We start from the raw sequence: 20,113 nt of genomic DNA on the forward strand, positions 1-20,113 counted from the left end.
TACTGTCTACCCCTATTTTCCCCATTTCTCCTCTCATGATATCCCTATTCCCCCTTGATACTTAGTGTATTTAATGTTTATTTTTTTCTACATTTTTCTTGTTTTCTCTTTATTTTCATATTTTCTCATGTTTCTCCTCCTTTCTTTACATACCTTTCCCACCTTTACAGTATTCCATTACTCTTATCTTTATCTCTCTGCATTCTCCTTTTTTCGTCTCATTGTCTTTCCTCACCTTGTTTGTGTGTTTCCTGCTCTTCTTTTTAATTATATGCACTGCTTTCTCTTCATCCTTCCCCGTGTTCCATTTTTCTTTCTCCAGTTTCCCTGTCTTCCCCGTCCTGTACATCGGTTTATTATCAAATTTCCTGGGCATTTATTGTGTTTCATTTTCTCCCCATTTCATTTATCTTCCTTTATGTTTTCCTGTCTTTTACAGCATTATGTGGTCTTTATCTTCTTTCTCTCCTTCCTCCTTTTTTTCTGTCCAGTCCATCTCCTCTTTCTAGATGATGACAAGTATTTCAACATCTTACTTTGTTACTGTCTGTGTAAGTAACTGAGCTACAAGTAAGTAAGTAAGGGACTGGGTTGTAATGTTCTGTTATTCTCAAACATACTCTTCTTATTAACACTTTTCCCTCCTGCTCCTCATTTTTACCTCTCATATTCTTCATCCACTTCACCACGTTATTTTCTGAGCATTATCATATTTTTTAAAATTTATTTCCTATGTTTTGCTGTTCCTCTTTTCTTCTCTTTGTTTCTGTGCATCATCATATTCTTAATAACATTCTGCATAATTCTTCTGTACCTTACATTTTTTCCCTCCCTCTTGTTTCACCCTTTGTCAGTATATCAACCTGTTTTCCCAGATCTCGTTCGTTTCATTTAATTCTTCCACCTACCCTCCCTCTTACATGTATTCTGTCTTTAAATCATTTTGTTTTCTATAATTCTGTCATCATTGTTTTCCTTCTCTCACCTCTTCCTATTTTCTTTTCCCTCTTCCCTGTCCCATTTTCTGTACAGTACGCATTTTTTTTTTCATTTTCTGTTGATTTCCTCTGCTTGCTGCCATTGTACTTTTCCATCTCCATCCCTCTCCTCTTTTATGTACATCATCCTATTCTATTACACTCTTCATCATTCCTACCTCCCTTTTCTCCCCATCCTCAGTTCTGCACCCTTTTCATCCTCCCATTTTTTTATATGGCCTACTTTTCTTTTCTTTTTGTTATATCCCATTTCAGTGTTATCTCCGTTTCATTCGTTTTCTTCTTTCTCTTTAGTTTCAGCCTTGTTATTCGATTCAGTTTTCTCTTCTTCACTCTCATACCTCCATCATACTATTTTTCCTCAGTCCTTGCACCGTCCCCGCTTCTCTCTCTCTCTCTCTCTCTCTCTCTCTCTCTCTCTCTTCCTTAATTCTTTCTTGTTTCCCTTTCCTTGCACTGTTCTTCCCTCCACCCTCCGTCTCCACTCTCTCATCCCTCCCCTTCTTTCTTTTTTAGCTTCCATTCGTTTTCTCCTAACCCATCTATTCTCCTATCTTGCTTGTTCTACTCTTTAACCCTGTCCCCTCTCCTTTCCTTCCCTTCCCTCGCCCAACTTCTCCTTCCATCCCCCCTCTACATTCCTTGTCCTCTTCCCTTCTTATCACAATCCCACCTCCCTCTTCCATTTTCCTTTCCCCCACCATTTCCTTCTCTCTCTCTCTCTCTCTCTCTCTCTCTCTCTCTCTCTCTCTCTCTCTCTCTCTCTCTCTCTCTCTCTCTCTCTCTCTCTCTCTCTCTCTCTCTCACGTTTCCACTCCCTCTCCTCTTTGTCTCATCTCTCCAGATCTCTCCCTTTCATTTGGGTGTAAATAACCTGGAAATGAGACGAGAACGACAATCTGACCCCTACCAGAGAGAGAGAGAGAGAGAGAGAGAGAGAGAGAGAGAGAGAGAGAGAGAGAGAGAGAGAGAGAGTGTATATAATAACATGAAAATGTGTGTGTGTGTGTGTGTGTGTGTGTGTGTGTGTGTGTGTGTGTGTGCAAATACTCTCATTGTTTCTTTTGTTGGTCAGATCGCCAGAGTACCTTACCTAATCTGTACTTGCACATTACTAAAAACTATTCACTCTTACGTATCCCTTCCATCCTCTCTCAAACACATCCATCAGCTGGAATGATTATACCTATATATAGAAACTGTCTTTATTGAAACGCACAACAGTTTCCGTCCTCCTCCTGTGATTTCCTTAGTCTAATTTTGTTACCAACTATATATATATATATATATATATATACAGTACACACACGAGGTGCTACCCAAAAGTTCCAGTAATTTGAATATTGTAGGAAAATAAGTTAACTTACCTCCTAGTTCTCACAGTCTCCTTCAGAGTAGTCCCCTGGGGCATGTATACAGTGGTCCCAGCATTATTTCCACGAGTCCATGCATCCCTGGAAGGCTTCTGGCGTTATGATCTTGAACACCACCTGCGATTCTGTCTGGATCTCCCAAATCGATTCAGTCGAGTCAAACTTACGCCCTATATGTCATAATTTCAGCTTGGGAATCAGGAATAAGTCGCAGGGGGCAAGGTCAGGCGAATAGGGTGGGAGGGAAAGCCAGGAATTGCTTAAAGAACAATTGATGTGTGGGCGGGGGCATTGTCATGATGCAGGACCCAGTCCTTGTTCTTCCACCATTCTGGACGTTTGTGGTGGATGTTCTCCTCCAGACGCTACAAAACTTCACAGTAAAACTTTCCGCAGGCAGACTGACCAGGTGGGACGAATTCCTTGTGAACAGTCCCTTGTATATCGAAGAATATGATCATCAATGGTTTGACACTGCTGCGAACTTGATGCACTTTTTTTTGGCCTTCGAGAATTGGGAGACTTCCTTTGCGATGACTGTTGCTTTGTCTCCGGGTCAAAACCATAAACTCATGGTTCATCACCAGTTATGACCTTGGAGATGAAGGTGGCATCATCTCTGACCAGATTCCTTAGCTCCCTGCAAACTGCAACGTGATGTGCCTTCTGCTCGTCACTCAGCAGTCTTAGCACAAATTTTCCAGCGCTGCGTCTCATGCCAAACACGTCCGACAAAATACGTTGCACGCTCCTGTACGACAGTCCAACGACATCACAAACATCATGGATAGTTCATCTTTGATCTGCAAGGATATCCTGATGAACATTTCCGATGTTTTCTGGTGCTGTTGCCATTGATGGTTGTCAAAAACGGTCATCGTGTTTGACAGAAGTTCGTCCTTCCTTGAACCACTTGTACCAAAAAAATGTTCTGCGTTGGAACATGGCATTGTCACCAAAGGCTTGCTGAAGCAACTGGTGAGTTTCTGCAGCCGTCTTGTTTATCTTGGAGCAGAACTTGATGCAAATCCTTTGTTCCATGTAGTCTGCCATTGCAAAACCGCCAAACCACCTACTGTACACATCACGTTACAATAGTAAGCATAGCTGAACAACACGTCTGTTCATAGACACGGCCGGGGCCACACTGACGCACAAGGGGTGCTGCTGATTCCTCCTAGCAGCAAAGGGTAAAACTGCAAATGGTTGGCTCCCTGTGTTCAAATTACTGGAACTTTTTGGTAGCTCCTCGCATGTGTATACATAATTACATATTTACACAAATAATACAGAGAGAGAGAGAGAGAGAGAGAGAGAGAGAGAGAGAGAGAGAGAGAGAGAGACAGACAGACAGACAGACAGACAGACAGAGACAGAGACAGAGAGACAGCCAGCCAGACAGACAGACAGAGACAGACACAGAGAGATAGCCAGCCAGCCAGACAGACAGAGACAGAGAGAGAAAGAATGGTGACCCTGAAAGAGAAGAGACAACCCTCACACAATTGGGCAAGTAAAAGCTTTTAACCCTCAAATTCCTGGCGTGTTCACACAGCACACCCCTCTCCCTCACTGGCGATTTTACAAAAAATAGCTTATTTTAACTCACTTATACCTCAGCAACCACAAAACATCTATCATTGAAATACAGCTTATATTACTCAACAATCCTTCTTCTTTCCAAAGTAAGCGTCCCCAGGTCGCTAGATGGTGGCATTATAGAAGTATGACTATGTGAAGAGAAGTAACTTTTGAAGTCTGACAGATCTACATTCGAATGTGCACTCATGGCCATGTCCTCAGTATGTGCATGGGCTGTCTTGGGAAAACCAGACCCCTTACCTCAGCGTCCTCCTCTGTCTCCTCTCTTTCCCTGCCTCAAGACTGTCTGTTTTTGCTGCTGATTGGGGGCATGTCTCATTAAACATGCCATAGGCTTATCTATACTCCTGATTTCCACCCATTCCAGAATGGCACTGTGCCCAAGGATATGTGTGGATTCACAGGAAGTGCACATTTACTTATAAATATATTCGTGAAAATGTCTAGTGGGCTACTCATATTTTCTGTAATCATCAGAGTTTCCTACCTTACAACTGTATGATTCGAGAGTATGCCAAAATAAATTTCAAACTTAATTACAGAGGGCTAAGAGAGAGCATTCTGCCGCCAATGCGAGTGCCATTAAAAAGGATCCGGATCTGGATCTAGACCCACCACAAAATATAATCAGTGCTTTCTTGGTCCATGGCCCACCTTTTAACGAAATTTCATTGAAAACAATTGAGAACCTTTGGAGATATTGTGCAAAATCTCCAAAGGGTCCGTATCCGTATCCAGTTTTCTCTCCAAGTTTAATCATTTCTTCCTTGGCCCATGGCCCACCCTTCCACATAATTTCATTAAAATCCGTTCATGACTTATTGAGTAATCCAGCTAACAGAGAGACAGACAAGCAAATGAATGCCAGCCAAAACATAACCTCTTTGGTAGAGGTAATAAACCCATATTTCACTGCTTTTCAATTAAGATTACTTCACTTTTTACTATTGTAATATATATTAACCTGTCCTATCACTCCAGTACGGCCTGTGGACCCTCCAGGGAAACGTCGTCTGTGGCATTATAGAGCCGCGGACTGGGAGGCCCTCAGGCAGTACTTCTTTGATTTTCCCTGGAATGATTATTGCTTCCATGGCCGGGAGCCATCTGAGTGTGCCTTGCGCATTACGGAGATTATTCTCTCGGGCATGGAAGCATACATTCCTTTCTCATATCCTTTGGCTAAAGCAAGAAAGCCTTGGTTTAATCACGCCTGTTCTAATGCTGTCCACAACAAGGAGAGGGCCCACGAAAGGTACCGGAGACAACTCACCCCTGAATCACATCATCTTTACGCTTCTGCCCGGAATCGTGCTAAGTCTGTTCTTCGCTCTACTAAAAATAATATCATCCATACTAAACGCTCTCAGCTCTCCAACTCGAATTCTTCCCGCTCCTTCTGGTACCTTGCCAAAAATCTTTCTAACAACTTTACCTCATCATCCTTCCCTCCTCTTTTCTACTCTGACGGTTCTGTAGCTATTTCTTCTACTGATAAAACAGATCTCTTCGCACAGACTTTCTCCTCCAATTCCATCTTAGACGATTCTGGTGCTGTTCCTCCATCACTTCCCCCCTCTGACTTCCTCATGGCTGACATTAAAATTTCTTCAGTTGATGTATTTTCTGCCATCACTGGCCTCAGTACTAACAAGGCATATGGGCCTGATGGGGTCCCTCCTGTTGTTCTCAAGAACTGTGCTTCTGTGCTTACACCCTGCCTAGGCAAACTCTTTCACTTTTGTCTGTCAACTTGTACCTTTCCTTCTTGCTGGAAGTTTGCTCTCATTCAGCCAGTCCCAAAGAAGTGTGACCACTCCCAACCCTCCAACTATTGGCAAATTGCTTTAACGTCCTGTGTTTCAAAAGTTTTCGAGTCAATTCTCTATAGAAAAATTTTAAGGCATCTTTCCTATCACAACCTTCTTTCCGATCGTCAGTACGGGTTCCGTCAGGGACGCTCCACTGTTGATCTTCTCACCTATCTTTCAGACTCCTGGTCATCCTCCTTTCGGGACTTTGGCGAAAGCTTTGCCATTGCACTTGACATCTCAAAGGCTTTCGATCGAGTCTGGCATAAATCTTTAATTTCCAAACTGCCCTCCTACAGTTTTTACCCTTCTATATGTGCCTTCATCGCTAGCTTCCTTTCTGGTCGTTCTATAGGCGCTGTTGTAGACGGCCATCACTCTTCTCCTAGATCTATCAACAGTGGTGTTCCTCAGGGCTCTGTCCTATCACCAACTCTCTTCCTTTTATTCATCAATGATCTTCTAAGCTGTACATCTAACCCTATCCACTCATACGCTGATGACTCCACCCTTCACCTTTCCATTCGGTTCCCGCAACGCCCATCTCAACAGTTACTTCAACAAACAAGGGATGAGGCTATGGCACACCTAATGTCTGACTTGGCTCGTATCTCTGACTGGGGTAAAAATAATATGGTTGTTTTTAATGCATCTAAGACTCAGTTCTTACGCCTATCAACCCGACAAAATCTTCCACAGGTATACCCACTAATGTTTAATAATATTCAGCTTAATCCTGCATCATCCTTGAACATGCGTGGGGTTTCATTTACTCAGGACTTATCTTGGAAAGATCATATTACATCTCTTGTAAAATCTGCTTCCAAGAGATTGGCTGTTCTAAGCCGACTCCGCTCTTTCTTTACCCCTGCACAATTGTTGACTCTATACAGGGGTTTTATCTGCCCCTGTGTGGAGTACAACTCTCATGTGTGGGGAGGCTCCCCACATACAACTCTTCTCAATAGGGTGGAGTCAAAGGCTTTTCGTCTCATTAACTCTCCTCCTCTTACTGACTCCCTTCAACCTCTGTCTCTTTTGCCGCACTGTTGCATCTTTATCTCTTTTCTATCGCTACTTTAATGGTCACTGCTCCCCTGAACTGTCTGCTTGCATTCCTCCACCTCTACGACGGGCGCGTAGCACCCGTCTGGCAGGAAACTCTCATCCCTTTTCTGTCCAAATCTCTAATGCAAGAGTTAACCGTTACTCCCAGTCTTTCATTTATGCAACAGGTCAGCTCTGGAACTGTCTCCTTCTGTCTGTATTTCCTGGTGCCTATGATTGCATTGCCCAGTTCACCCTTGTGCGGTGTGGTGCGGTGAGGATCTGTCCGTTCTCCCCTTTGGGGCTAAGATGCGAATGAATGTGTTTGAATGGATGAGTAAATGGAGAGTGAGTCGTCCTGTCTCGGCTACCTCCCTTTCCTTGGGGGAAGCAGCCTAGGTATATAGATAGATAGATAGATGATCTCCAGTCTTTCAAACTCAGTGTGTCCAGGCATCTCAAAATGATCGGACCTTGAATTTGGCTTCCTATTGTATTTTGTTTTTCTCTTGGAGGGAACTGTTACTGCAGGCTGATGGCCTTTGGTTCCTTCTTCTTCGCATAAAATATATATATATATATATATATATATATATATATATATATATATATATATATATATATATATATATATATATACTTTAACAGGATATTTACAAGTGCTATGCACAAACGTCACTCTCATAAGATTTCTGAAGGTATCACTGCCACTGTATCACACGTCACAACCACTTCATATATAGGAATATTACGATGGCTTTCATGCCACATAATTACATCACTGTTTGTACGTATTCTGTATAGTATCTTACATATACTGTTTACAGCTGCTATGAACAAACGCCACCGTCATATGAATTCTGAGGGCATCACTTCCGCAAGTGCTTTCCCCGTCAGAATCGGAATATGTATGGAGAAGTCACTTTCTACATATTTACTGAAGGCGTCACTCCCACCCTTGTTTCCACTGTCAATATTGGCATATTTGCAGAGCTGTCACAATATAACTATTTACCGAAGTTGTAGCCAGCAATTTTACAAGATTTGCATAACACTTACATGTACACACCAAAACGCAAATACAGCAGCACACATCCTCCAACCTTACCTCAACACACTACACGAATGGTTCACCATAAACAGGCTCAAAAGAGCCCCAGCCAAATCTATAGTGACTTTCCTCGCAAACTGGACAGCAGAACACAGTCACATTCCACACCTCACCATAAACAAACCTCCCCTAACACACACACACACACACACACACACACACACACACACACAAAATCCTTGATGTAACATACAATACATCAATGTCATTTAGACAACACATCACAAACATTAAAGATAAATTAACACCAAGACTGAATGCCTTGAGGTCACTTGCCCATACAATATTTGGACACAACAAAGAAACCACCAACACAGTATACAAACAATGCATACGTTCAGTGATGAATTATGCAAGCCTTTTTTGGGCTTCAGACCTCACTAAAACACACCACAACACTCTACAGACCACAAAGTACAAGGCCCTAAAAATAATCACAGACTGTACAGCTACTACCTCCACAGACCATCGCAGACCACCTACATCAAGAAACCAAAGTCCTCAAAGTCAAGGATCATCTAGACATGAGAGGCACCCAAATTCTCGCTGCAGCCTCCACAAATCCACAACATCCACTACTCTACATGGCAGCACATCCACACAAACCAAGGAACATCAAAACAACACCCAGCACACGATATCATACACAAATACTGTCATCTCACCCCCCTGGCCTGCCTTAGACCAGCTTCCCGAAGCATATCCATACTCATCACTCACCGTTCCATTCAGTCACTTAAAAACAACACATAGCTGCATGCACGGCCTCTTGTTATCCACCCTTCTGAAACCTATCTCCCTCGTGATGACAGGGTCCACCTGGCCAGACTGACATGTGGGCATCATCCAGCCCTCTTAAGTTATCAGAAGAGGCCGGATGACTCCGTCGCTGATGCCTGTCCAGGATGCAGTACAGCATCCCATACTATTTAGCACATTATGGAGGACTTCATTACACACAATCACCTATGCCAACAACACAACATACACTTCATGAGAACTCTGTAGGAAAGCCTGGTCTCGACCGCGGCCTTCCTCAGGGACTTGAGGCTGTTCGGCCAGACTGCCTAGGAAAAAACTATAACTACTACAAGATTTGCACAATATATCACATGTAAAACTTTACCTTTAGTGAAAAAACGTCACTCGTCACTAAAGTAAATAATTTCTAGATTATTTACCATAATTTAGCCCCTCCCCCCCTAGCAGGGCACATGAGTGGACAATGCTATGGTGGGTGTGATGTTGGCCTGCCCTGGACACACGGGTGAGGAATCAGATGAAGCAGAATGCAACTCCATCACAACAAATCACTGTGGTGGCATGACAGTGACTAAATGGTTCAAGTCACACATTGAACTGAGTCACCTGACCAATGTAGTGGAAAGGCTGGGGGAAAACCCTGGCAGGCCGTTCAAACAAAGGCAAAAGAGCAGTCGCATGTCCCCTTGATGCCTCGCCCTACCCCATGTTTGAACGGGGTCTGGACTTTAGGGATTAATCATAGCCAAAGCCCATCCAGTAAGTTGGTATGATGAAAGGAATATGTAAAAACATAACGGGTTGTCTTCCCTTTCACGCCCCGACTGGGGGGCGAGGATACCTTGGTTACAAGTATGTGGCCATGTGAGGCAACTTTTATCTGATCGTAGTACACAGCAAAGCTGCCTGGCTCTTGTCTAAGAATCCCAAGTTTCGTTAGTTGATTTTTCTTATGATAGTACTTGTTCCTTTTATCATAAAATCGTCTGCCATAATTTTTCTTTGCATTAAAATTTTGGAGGAAAAATGTGAATTAATGCAGAAGCTTGAACAACTGAACTGAATAGCGTAAGTAGACAAAGGTGCTAACAGGTTCAGAAAAGACTGTATCAAAGCAAATGGGTTCAGAAAAGTGGGTAAGTGTGTGGAAAAGGGTGAGCAAGTTCTGAGAAAAAGTGAGAAAAGTACAAGGAAGTGTCAGTATATGACGAAAATCATGAATAATATCACACTTGGGCAAAATTATGAATAAGTGTACAGAATGGAAAAAGTTGCAGAAAAGCAGTTTGGGCGAGAGCAAGAAAGTGCTCATAATGTGAATGTTTTGAAAAATTGTGTGGAAGACTGTGAGTACTTACAGAAATGTTTGTAAATGTTGATGAGCATAGAAAAATGTAAGTGCAGTGACGTTTCATGATGTGCATACAATTAAAAAAATATATAAATATTTGTGTGAAAGTGTGGGAGGTGAGCTTGCAAATGTGAATAAATGCAAATAAGGAATCGTCTTGTGCAACTATGAAAGCATGGAATCTCTGCCATCTTGGTCGTTGGAGAGAATGTGTGGACATAGTATACATTGCCATATTGCGCACTGGTGGCAGCAGCAACAACAACAGCAGCAGCAGCTGCTGCTACTGCTTCTCCACTCTCATTTTGACCTGGAAGCAGAATCTCGATGAATAGTAATAATGTAAAAAGGAAGCACCAAGATTTTGTGTGTGTGTGTGTGTGTGTGTGTGTGTGTGTGTGTGTGTGTGTGTGTGTGTGTGTGTGTGTGTGTGTGTGTGGTCAGATCTAGTTAGTGTTATAGTATTTTGCTGCTTGGTGTTCACTGAAGATCTGTTTCATATTGCATTTTCTGATTACTCTGACATTTTGTTTTCTCTTTTCTACTTATTCCTCATTGGAATTTCCTCCTCCTTTTTTCTTCTTACTCATTTTTGACTACTGTTTCTGTGTAGTAGTTTGGTTATTCAACTATACTATTTCAAGAGTGTACCTGTCATCCGAGGATCAGATGGGGTGATGGAGTGGAGAGGTATTTGAGAGAGTGGGTGTGAGCTGGGAGCAAGGCAGTGAAATGGCGTTGGACAGGGCGACATGGAGGCGATTTGTTTGTGACCACCCCTTACGGGATTGAGGCGTCTGGCAATAGATAGATGGATAGCTAAACCTTTCAACCGGCACTGCAGCCCAGCATCCTCCTTGAGGATGGCTCACTGAAATAGTTGTCCTGATCAGATTCCTGTATCTTTCGTGTTGGGTTGGACGCTTTAATCCTGACAAGTTACACATCCGGTCTCCTAGATGTCACCACGGGGAGTCAGTCATCGGCTTCAAGAAGTGAAAATTCATCTAATCAAGGATTATATGGATATGAGAGGCACATCTATCTATCTATCAATAGCCCGACGCCCTAATCCCGCAAAGGGTGGCCGCAGACAAAACGCCTCCAAGTCAATCTGTCACCCACCATTTGACTCCCCTCCCCCCAACTCACCCCCCCCTCCCTCATATACCTCTCAACTCCATCCCTCCACCTCATCCTCGGTCTACCCCTCCCTCTCCCTCCCTCCACCTCACCTACATACACCTTCTTAGTCAGTCTTTCGTTCTCCATCCTCTCCACATGTCCAAACCACCTCAGTGTATTTCTCCTAATCTTTTCACACATGGCACTGCTTATTCTCAGGACACAACTTAGCATGTAACTTCATGTTGCATCACTGCCATTTTTATGGGAAAGAATTCATATTTGTTGGTGCCACCCTTCCACAATATTCTTTCCCTCCGCTAACCCCCTCAGTCAGATTATAATTTTTATATATATATATATATATATATATATATATATATATATATATATATATATATATATATATATATATATATATATATATATATACATTTTGGGGAAGATTTCATATCAGTTAATGTGTTCCACTCTTCGCCTATATCCACCCTCTCTTTCATTGAAAGAGAGAGAGAGAGAGAGAGAGAGAGAGAGAGAGAGAAGGGAAGAGAGAGAAAAAAAGAGAGATAGATAGAAAGAGAGAGAGTCCTGTCAGCAAACGTAGAATCCATGACACTGGATTAAATTTGTGTTTTCATGTTTTTTTAGTTCAGAGTACTGGTAACTAAAAGCTGTCCTATTCTAACTAACAAGACAGAGGACGTCTTTGATAGCCGTGCCCCAACCTGTAATATTGTAAAGGGTAAGAGAAGCTATTAACAGGGGAGGTGAAGGGGTGAACCCCGGGGTATCCATCCTCAACAAGCTCTGGTAAGGTTGAAGGTCTGCTACTGCACAAAATTCAGCTTGCTTAAAGTACATAAAAACTATGATGTTCTTCCACCTGCGGATTGTCCCCCGCACTAGTGGATGGCCATCGGGGGTCCCACCTTGTTTAAAACATGTTCGTGGTGAATATCTACAGGTTATGCAAAACTTCTACTTCCTACTGTAGTTTGTATACATCATACGTTCCAAGCTTAAAACATGGCCAAGAGTAACAAGGGGTCTCCTTACGTGGGGGGTGGCCTTTGGGATCTCAACTTGCCTAAAACGCTGCAAAATTTCCCATTCTTAGTCAAAAAAAAAAAAAAAAAAAAAAGGGTAATGTCCTCCCTGTCCATGGGGAGTATTCATCGGTGATCCCACCCTGCCTAAAACTTAACCAGGGTAAACTGCTACTAATATACTTTTTTTTTTTTTCTAAGTTAAAAACTCTGGCCATGCCTATTGGCTTTTGCCAAGAGGCAAGGGGGCCATCCAATCCTGTTAGGGGTAACCCTCGATGGTCCCACTCTTCCCAAAACATAGCCAGGAGGAACATCTATTAGTCTGCAAAATTTATGTTCTTCAGTTAAAAAACTAAAAAAGGCCATGCATATCGACTTTGGCCGAGACCACAGTGGGCCACCCCCGAGGGGACGGTCTTGGGGGGTCCCACCATGTTTATAACCTGGGGCGAATGGAGCTCTACCATTGTGCAAAACTTCGTATTGCAAAGTAAAAATCTCGCCGTGCGCAATGGTTATGGATGGGATATATGGGGACCACCGACCTGGTGCGGAGTAGGCTTCTGGGGCACTTCAATGTGGCATGGGAAGGGTGGGAGAGCTCTACCTTTGTGCAGAATTTCATTTTCTTAACAATCCCCCCATAAGTCTTAAACCTCAGTCTAAAATACAGTGACGCAGTGAGTGAATAAGTGAGTGAGCAAGGGGATGGAGGGCGCGACGTGGTAAGGGAAAATCAATATATATGGCTGCCCTTGTGAGTGCGGAAAAAAATGGATTAAATGTAGCTATAAATTAGACGCTTAACTTATCAAATATAATCCAACTTGTAAGTGAATCTGGGCGATATTACTTCATTCGTTTTCGCCTGTTTGTGTGTTTTGGGTACTAGTAACTAAAAATTGGATGCAATGTAATTAAACACTGAATCTGAAATACACGCTTCCATAAGTTTCCGTGTTTATGTTTTTAATGAATATTGCTAACCGAACACTGGACCTGGAATATATATATATATATATATATATATATATATATATATATATATATATATATATATATATAATATAATATAATATTATATATATATATATATATATATATATATATATATATATATATATATATATATATATATATATATATATATATATATTAGTGTGCTCGATAAACCTAAATTACGAACTAAATATTGGACCATCTTAACTGAACCTTAGCGATTCTTTTCCAATTATTTCGGTGTTTGATAACTCTGGGTTACAGACTAATAAAATAGGTTTCATCCCACATTACCATATTTGAATGACAAAACAGAAAAAAGCAAATGGTTATCGATGTGGAATTTACAGTACAGTTTTTCAAAAACATATGTTTTGTGTTTTGAAATGTTAAAGTAGATGAAAATAATGGCATTTTTTCTCACTATGGAGACAGATACAATAGGAAGACAGGAAGCGGAAGTAAATGAAAAATTAGTGTCTAGGGGAATATGGGGATTTATGGGTTTGTAGAGGGGGAGGGTGGTGAAGGGAGGGAAGAGGGAAAGGGAAGGGACAGGAATACATAGGGGAAAGATACGGTAGAAGAGAGGAAGCGAGGATGTGAGAAGAGGAAGAGAAGGACGGGTGGTAAAGGAAAGATGAAGAGGTGGGTAGTGAAGGAATGAATAGAAGGATTGATAGTAGGGGACAGATGAGGGCCGGATAAGGGAGGGACGGAAATGTGATGGAGGCGAGAGAGGGGACGCAAGGCTGAGAGAGTGTAGTGGTGGTGAAAGGGAGGAAGACAGGCGTGATGAAAGACAGGGTGGGAGGAAGGGAGGGAGGTAGGCGTGGTGAAAGAGAGGGAGGAGGGAGGGAGGCGTGATGAAGGGAGGAAGGAAAACCATGGCAATGGGGAGGGAGGAAGGGATAGTGTAAATGTAGGAGGGAGGGAGGGAGAGAGGAGAAGTGTAATAATGTGACGGAGAGAGAGAGAGAGAGAGAGAGAGAGAGAGGTGGTGAAAAGGAGGGAGGGAGTGAGGGATGCTGGAGGGGAGACAGTACTGATGAAGAGTATAGACGGTGTGAGAAGAGAGAGAGAGAGAGAGATGGGGGAAGGTGAAGATGAGGGAAGGCAAGATGAGAAGGAAAAGATGGAAAATGTTGATATTCATACTTGGTTATCATATTCTATCTATCTATTGCCAGACGCCTCAATCCCGTTTGGGGTGGCCACAAACAAATCGCCTCCAAGTCGCCCTGTCCCCCGCCATTTCACTGTCCTGCTCCCAACTCACACCCCCCTCTCTCATATACCTCTCCACCCCATCCCTCCATCTCATATTAATGGCCATAATTTAGTATCATGATAATACTATTGCAAATAACTATACTAATATATATTTTACGGGCCTTCATAATTCTTTGCTGCATTATCAGCTTTGTATAATATGCTACTGACTAGTTCATGAAGAGCATAAATTCACCTTGCTGTTAGCTAACTATTAAATGAAACTTTTTAGCGTTTATTACAAGAGGTCTTTCCTAAGCTGAATAACACCATCTACTCAACCCAAAATTGGCTAGAAAAGTCATGTTAAAAAATGTAACCGTATTATTTCGAGGACGCACTGTACTTTGTGTGTTATTCTGGCAAATTTCAGACAGCTTTACTCAGCTAAGGAGAAACCCTCTCGGGGTAAAGAGGTTAGAAACTGTGTCAGATAAAATTGATCTTATTTAATGTAGGTAGATATTAGCGGCAAGACAAAGAATGCACACACACACACACACACACACACACACACACACACACACACACACACACACACACACACACACACACACACACACACACGCACGTACGCACGCACGCGCGGGTTTATATTCATTATTAAGTATACGCAACTTTCATTGTGTAGATATGATTATGTATAAGGATAATAATTCTGGGTGGCGGGTCATTTAGCTACATTTGATAATTTGATGGCCACTCTTCATTCAAAACAGCCGACAGTAACCATTGCCATTACCTGCCACTGTCCCCACGTGTCATAAGTATATATTATGGTAATGTGTGTGTGTGTGTGTGTGTGTGTGTGTGTGTGTGTGTGTGTGTGTGTGTGTGTGTGTGTGCGCGCGCCTCAGTGTTTGTACTGTTAAAGTATTTTTGATTTATGTGAAGCCTTTGTGAGGAATGTGGTGGATTGTCCTGGTAGTTGGTGATGGTGGCTGCAGTATTGAGAATTGTGGTTGTGAGGTCTGCTGATAGCCTTGGTACAATGGTGGTGGTCGAGGCTGTTGTTTTGGTATTGGTAGTTGTTATGACAGTAGTGGTTTTGGTGATGGTGATTGCGTTGATGTTGGTGGCACTTATGGTGGTGATTGTCGTGGCCTTGGTTATTGTGCTGAAACTGTGTTTGTGGTAATGACAGTGATTCTAGTTGTGGTGATCGCGGTGGATGTGTTGTTAACGGAGGTGATAGTTATGATGGTAATGGTTGTGGCTGTGAAGGTGAGGAGTTATGTCATCGGTGGTAATGCTTGTGGTGCATATTATGAGGGCCGCATCCAGCATTTTGGAAAAGGGGTCTGTTATTCCTAGCAGAATTACCACTGAACGCATTTTAGCAATATAAACATCGACATGCTCTTTTATTTTACTTGTTATAATCGTAGGAGTACAATAACATACAGAATTGCACGTGTAGTGAGAATTTTATAGCATATACTCGTATTTTATTAAGTAATAATGCAGTAGTCTGCTCATAATAGGAGGGTGTACGCGCCCCCCCAAATCCTTCCCTGATTGTGGTATTGGTTTTTGATACTGAAGAGTGATTATTATTTTTTTTTTTTAACAAGAAAGAAGGAACCAAAGGCCAGGAGCCCGCAAACCGTTCCTTCCAGGAAAGAAAACAATAACAATACAATAGAGAGCCAAATTCAAGATCCGTTCATTTCGCGATGCCTGGACACACTGCGTTTGAAAGACTGGAGATCATGGGAAGTAGGAAATACAGACAGAGGGAGACAGCTCCAGAGTTGACATGTTGCATAAATGAAGGACTGGGAGTACCGGTTAACTCTTGCATTACAGAGTTGGACAGAAAAGGGATGAGACTTTGTTACTAGATGGGTGCTACGCACCCGTCGTAGAGGTGGAGGGATGCAAGCAGACAGTTCAGAGAAGCAGCGACCATTGAAGTAGCGATAGAAAAGAGATAAAGGTGCAACAGTGCGGCGAAGAGACAGGTTGAAGGGAGACAGTAAGAGGAGGAGAGTTGATGAGGCGAAAAGCCTTTGACTCCACCCTACTGAGAAGAGCTGTACAGTATGTGGGGAGCCTCCCCACACATGAGAGTTGTACTCTAAACAGGGGCGAATAAAACCCGTGTAGTCAACAACTGTGCAGTGGTAAAGAAGGTTGGGAGTCGGCTTAGCACACCTAATCTCTTGGAAGCAGATTTTACTAGAGATGCAATATGATTTTTCCAAGTCCCCAGTGAATGAAACCCCAAGCTTGTTCAAAGATGATGCAGGATTGAGCTGGATATTATTAAACATTAGTGGGTACTCCTGTGGAAGATTTTGACGGGTTGATAGGTGTAAAAACTGAGTTTTTGAGGCATTAAAAATTATGAGATTATTTTTACCCCAGTCAGAGATACAAGAATAGGTAGATATTAGGTGTGCCATAGCCTCATCCCTTGTTCATTGAAGTAACTGCTGAGACAGACGTTGCGGAAACCGAATGGAAAGGTGAAAGGTGGAATCATCAGTGTACACATGGACAGGTTAGAAGGTCATTGATGAATAAGAGGAAGAGAGTTGGTGATAGGACAGAGCCCTGAGGAACTCCACTGGTGATTGATCTAGGAGAAGAACGATGGCCGTCTACAACAGCAGCTATAGAACGACCAGAAAGGAAGCTATCGATGAAGGCACAGGTAGAAGGATAGAAACCGTAAGAGGGCAGTTTGGAAATTAAAGACTTATGTCAGACTCAATCAAAAGCCTTTGAGATGTCAAGTGCGATGGCAAAGCTTTCAACAAAGTCCCGAAAGGAGGATGACCAGGAGTCTGAAAGGTAGGTGAGAAGATCGCCAGTAGAGCGCCCCTGATAGAACCCATACTGACACTCAGAAAGAAGGTTGTGATAGGAAAGATGCTTTTAAATTTTTCTGTTAAGAATTGACTCGAAAACTTTTGAAACACAGGATGTTAAAGCAATTGGACGATAGCTAGAGGGTTGGGAACGGTCACCCTTCTTTGAGACTGGCTGAATGAGAGCAAACTTCCAGCAAGAAGGAAAGGTACAAGTTGATAGACAAAGGCAAAATAGTTTACCTAGGCAGGGTGTAAGCACAGAAGCACAATTCTTGAGGACAACAGGAGGGACTCCATCAGGCCCATATGCCTTATTAGTATTGAGGCCAGTATGGCGGAAAATTCATCAGCTGAAGAAATTTTAATGTCAGCCATGAGGAAGTCTGAGGGGGGAAGTGATGGAGGAACAGCACCGGAATCGTCTTAGGTGGAATTGGAGGAGAAAGTCTGAGCGAAGAGATCTGCTTTATCAGTAGAAGAAATAGCTACAGAGCCATCAGAGTAGAAAAGAGGAGGAAAGGATGATGAGGTAAAGTTGTTAGAAAGATTTTTGGCAAGGTGCCAGAAGGAGTGGGAAGAATTCGAGTTGGAGAGTTGAGAGCACTTAGTACAGATGAAGTTATTTTTAGCAGTGTGAAGAACAGAATTAACATAATTCCAGGCAGAAATATAAACAAGATGTGATTCAGGGGTGGGTTGGCTTCGGTACCTTTTATAGGCCCTCTACTTGTTGCGGACAGCATTAGAAAAGGCGTGATTAAATCAAGGCTTTCTTGCATTAGTCAAAGGATATGAGAAAGGAATGTATGCTTCCATGCAGGTGAGAATAACCTCTGAAATGCGCATGGCAAACTCAGATGGCTCCTGGCCATGGAAGCAATAATCAGTCCGTGGAAAATCAAAGAAGTACTGTCTGAAAGCCTCCCAATCTGCAGCTCTGAAGTGCCATAGACGACGTTTCTTTGGAGGGTCCACAGGCCATAATGGAGCGATTGTACAGATTAAGGTGATAAGGTTGTGATCGGAGGAGCCCAACGGAGAGGAAAGATTAACAGTGTAAGCAGAAGGATTAGTTGTAAGGAAGAGGTCAAGTATGTTGGAGCTTGCTCCACGGCGGTCAGGGATACAGGTAGGTTGCTGTACAAGTTCCTCTAGGTCATTAAGGATAGAAAAGATGTAGGCTTGTTCACCAGGTGGATCAGTGAAAGGAGAGGAGAGCCAAAGGTGGTGGTGAACATTGAAATCTCCAAGAATGGAGATTTCAGAGAAAGGAGAAATGGATACAATGTGTTCCATCGTAGAAGTAAGATAGCCGAAAAATTTGTGATAGTCAGTAGAATTAGGGGATAAGAAAACGGCACAGATATAGTTAGTCAGAGAATGACAAGAAAGCCGAAGCCAGAGAGTAGAGAATTCAGAGGAATCAAGTTCAGGAACATGAAAGCAAGCCAAGTTGTTGCATACATATACACAACATCCACCTTTGGCTTTGAAACGAGTATAGAGAAAGTAGAAGAAAACAGAAAAGGGTTTGCTATCAGTTGCCTCAGACAGCTGAGTCACTGTCAGGAAGAGAAGGTGAGGTTTAGTGGAGGAGAGGTGGTGTTTGACAGAGAGAAAGTTAGAGGAAAGGCCGCGAATGGTGCAGAAATAAAGACGTGAGTCAGACAGTGGTTCCAGGCATCTCTCTGAGTCGTCACCGGGAGAGAGGCTGGGATTTTATGCCCCCCCCCCTTCCCGGGGACTCCGACGCCTGATTTTCTGATGCCGCCATTTTGCTTTTAATTTTGAAAAGGAAGTGTAGTGTGTACTGTGCATGTAGTTTGGTGTTGACAGTTAGAGAAAATTGTATTGGAGAGCATGCTGGCCTGCTCTCTGTGTTAATTAGACGCTGAAAAAATTCAGCAAAGAGGGATGGTTAGGAACTAGTCCCGAGGGCTGATGAAACGGGAGCTCCAGCACTCCCTGTCATCAGCTTGCCATCCACCTTGGAAGTACTGCCCTGCTCGACTGGTGCTACAGTCTACTCCTCATACGTGGATATGATGATTATTGTGGTGTTATTCGTGATAATGAAAATGGCTTTAATGATGGTGTTAGCTGTGATCATGATGGCAGTGGTAGTTTTGGTGTTGATGGTGAAAGTGATTGTGTTTAAGATGATGGTGGTACCAATGGCAATGATGGGGATGATAGTCATAATCATGATGATGAGAGTTAGGGTAATAATACTGATTACTGAATTGCTAGTGATACTGTGTTTGTGATGATAACTGTGCTGGAAATGATGATTGCTGTGATACAGTTGTTGATATGTTTGTGCTTGCTGTAACTGTTATGTTGGTAGGAGTGATGATAGTTGTTGACGTGGAGGTAACCCATCAGCTCCCAGAGTCCCTGTGCGAGGGATTTTGCTGGAGGGGTACTAAGCGAACCGCCCTCCGCCTATCGGCTCATAGTCGCGAAGCTCATAGGTCCCTACCCCGGGATTCCCTTCTTTATTAAATGTTGAAAATGCCCAGCTCCGTCCAATATTGAGGACACTGGCCGCAAATGGGTTAATGTGATTGCGATGCAGAGTTACCAAGTGTTACATTACCCCTTTTCTCTTTTCCCACCTCTCACATATCATTTTTCCCCTCATTTCTTCGCCTATTTACCCCTCTTTCCTCTCTCCCCTTATTCCTTTCCCGTCTCTTTATATTTCTCATCTCTTCTTCCTCTCCACTCATCCCCCTTCTTTCCCTCCTTCCCTGCCTCGCTTACTATCTTTCAAATATTTCTTTTCCCTCTT

Source organism: Coenobita brevimanus, chromosome 29 (assembly GCF_032717465.1).
Source record: "Coenobita brevimanus isolate Jiangsu-jjx chromosome 29, ASM3271746v2, whole genome shotgun sequence".
Taxonomy (NCBI): Eukaryota; Metazoa; Arthropoda; class Malacostraca; order Decapoda; family Coenobitidae; genus Coenobita; species Coenobita brevimanus.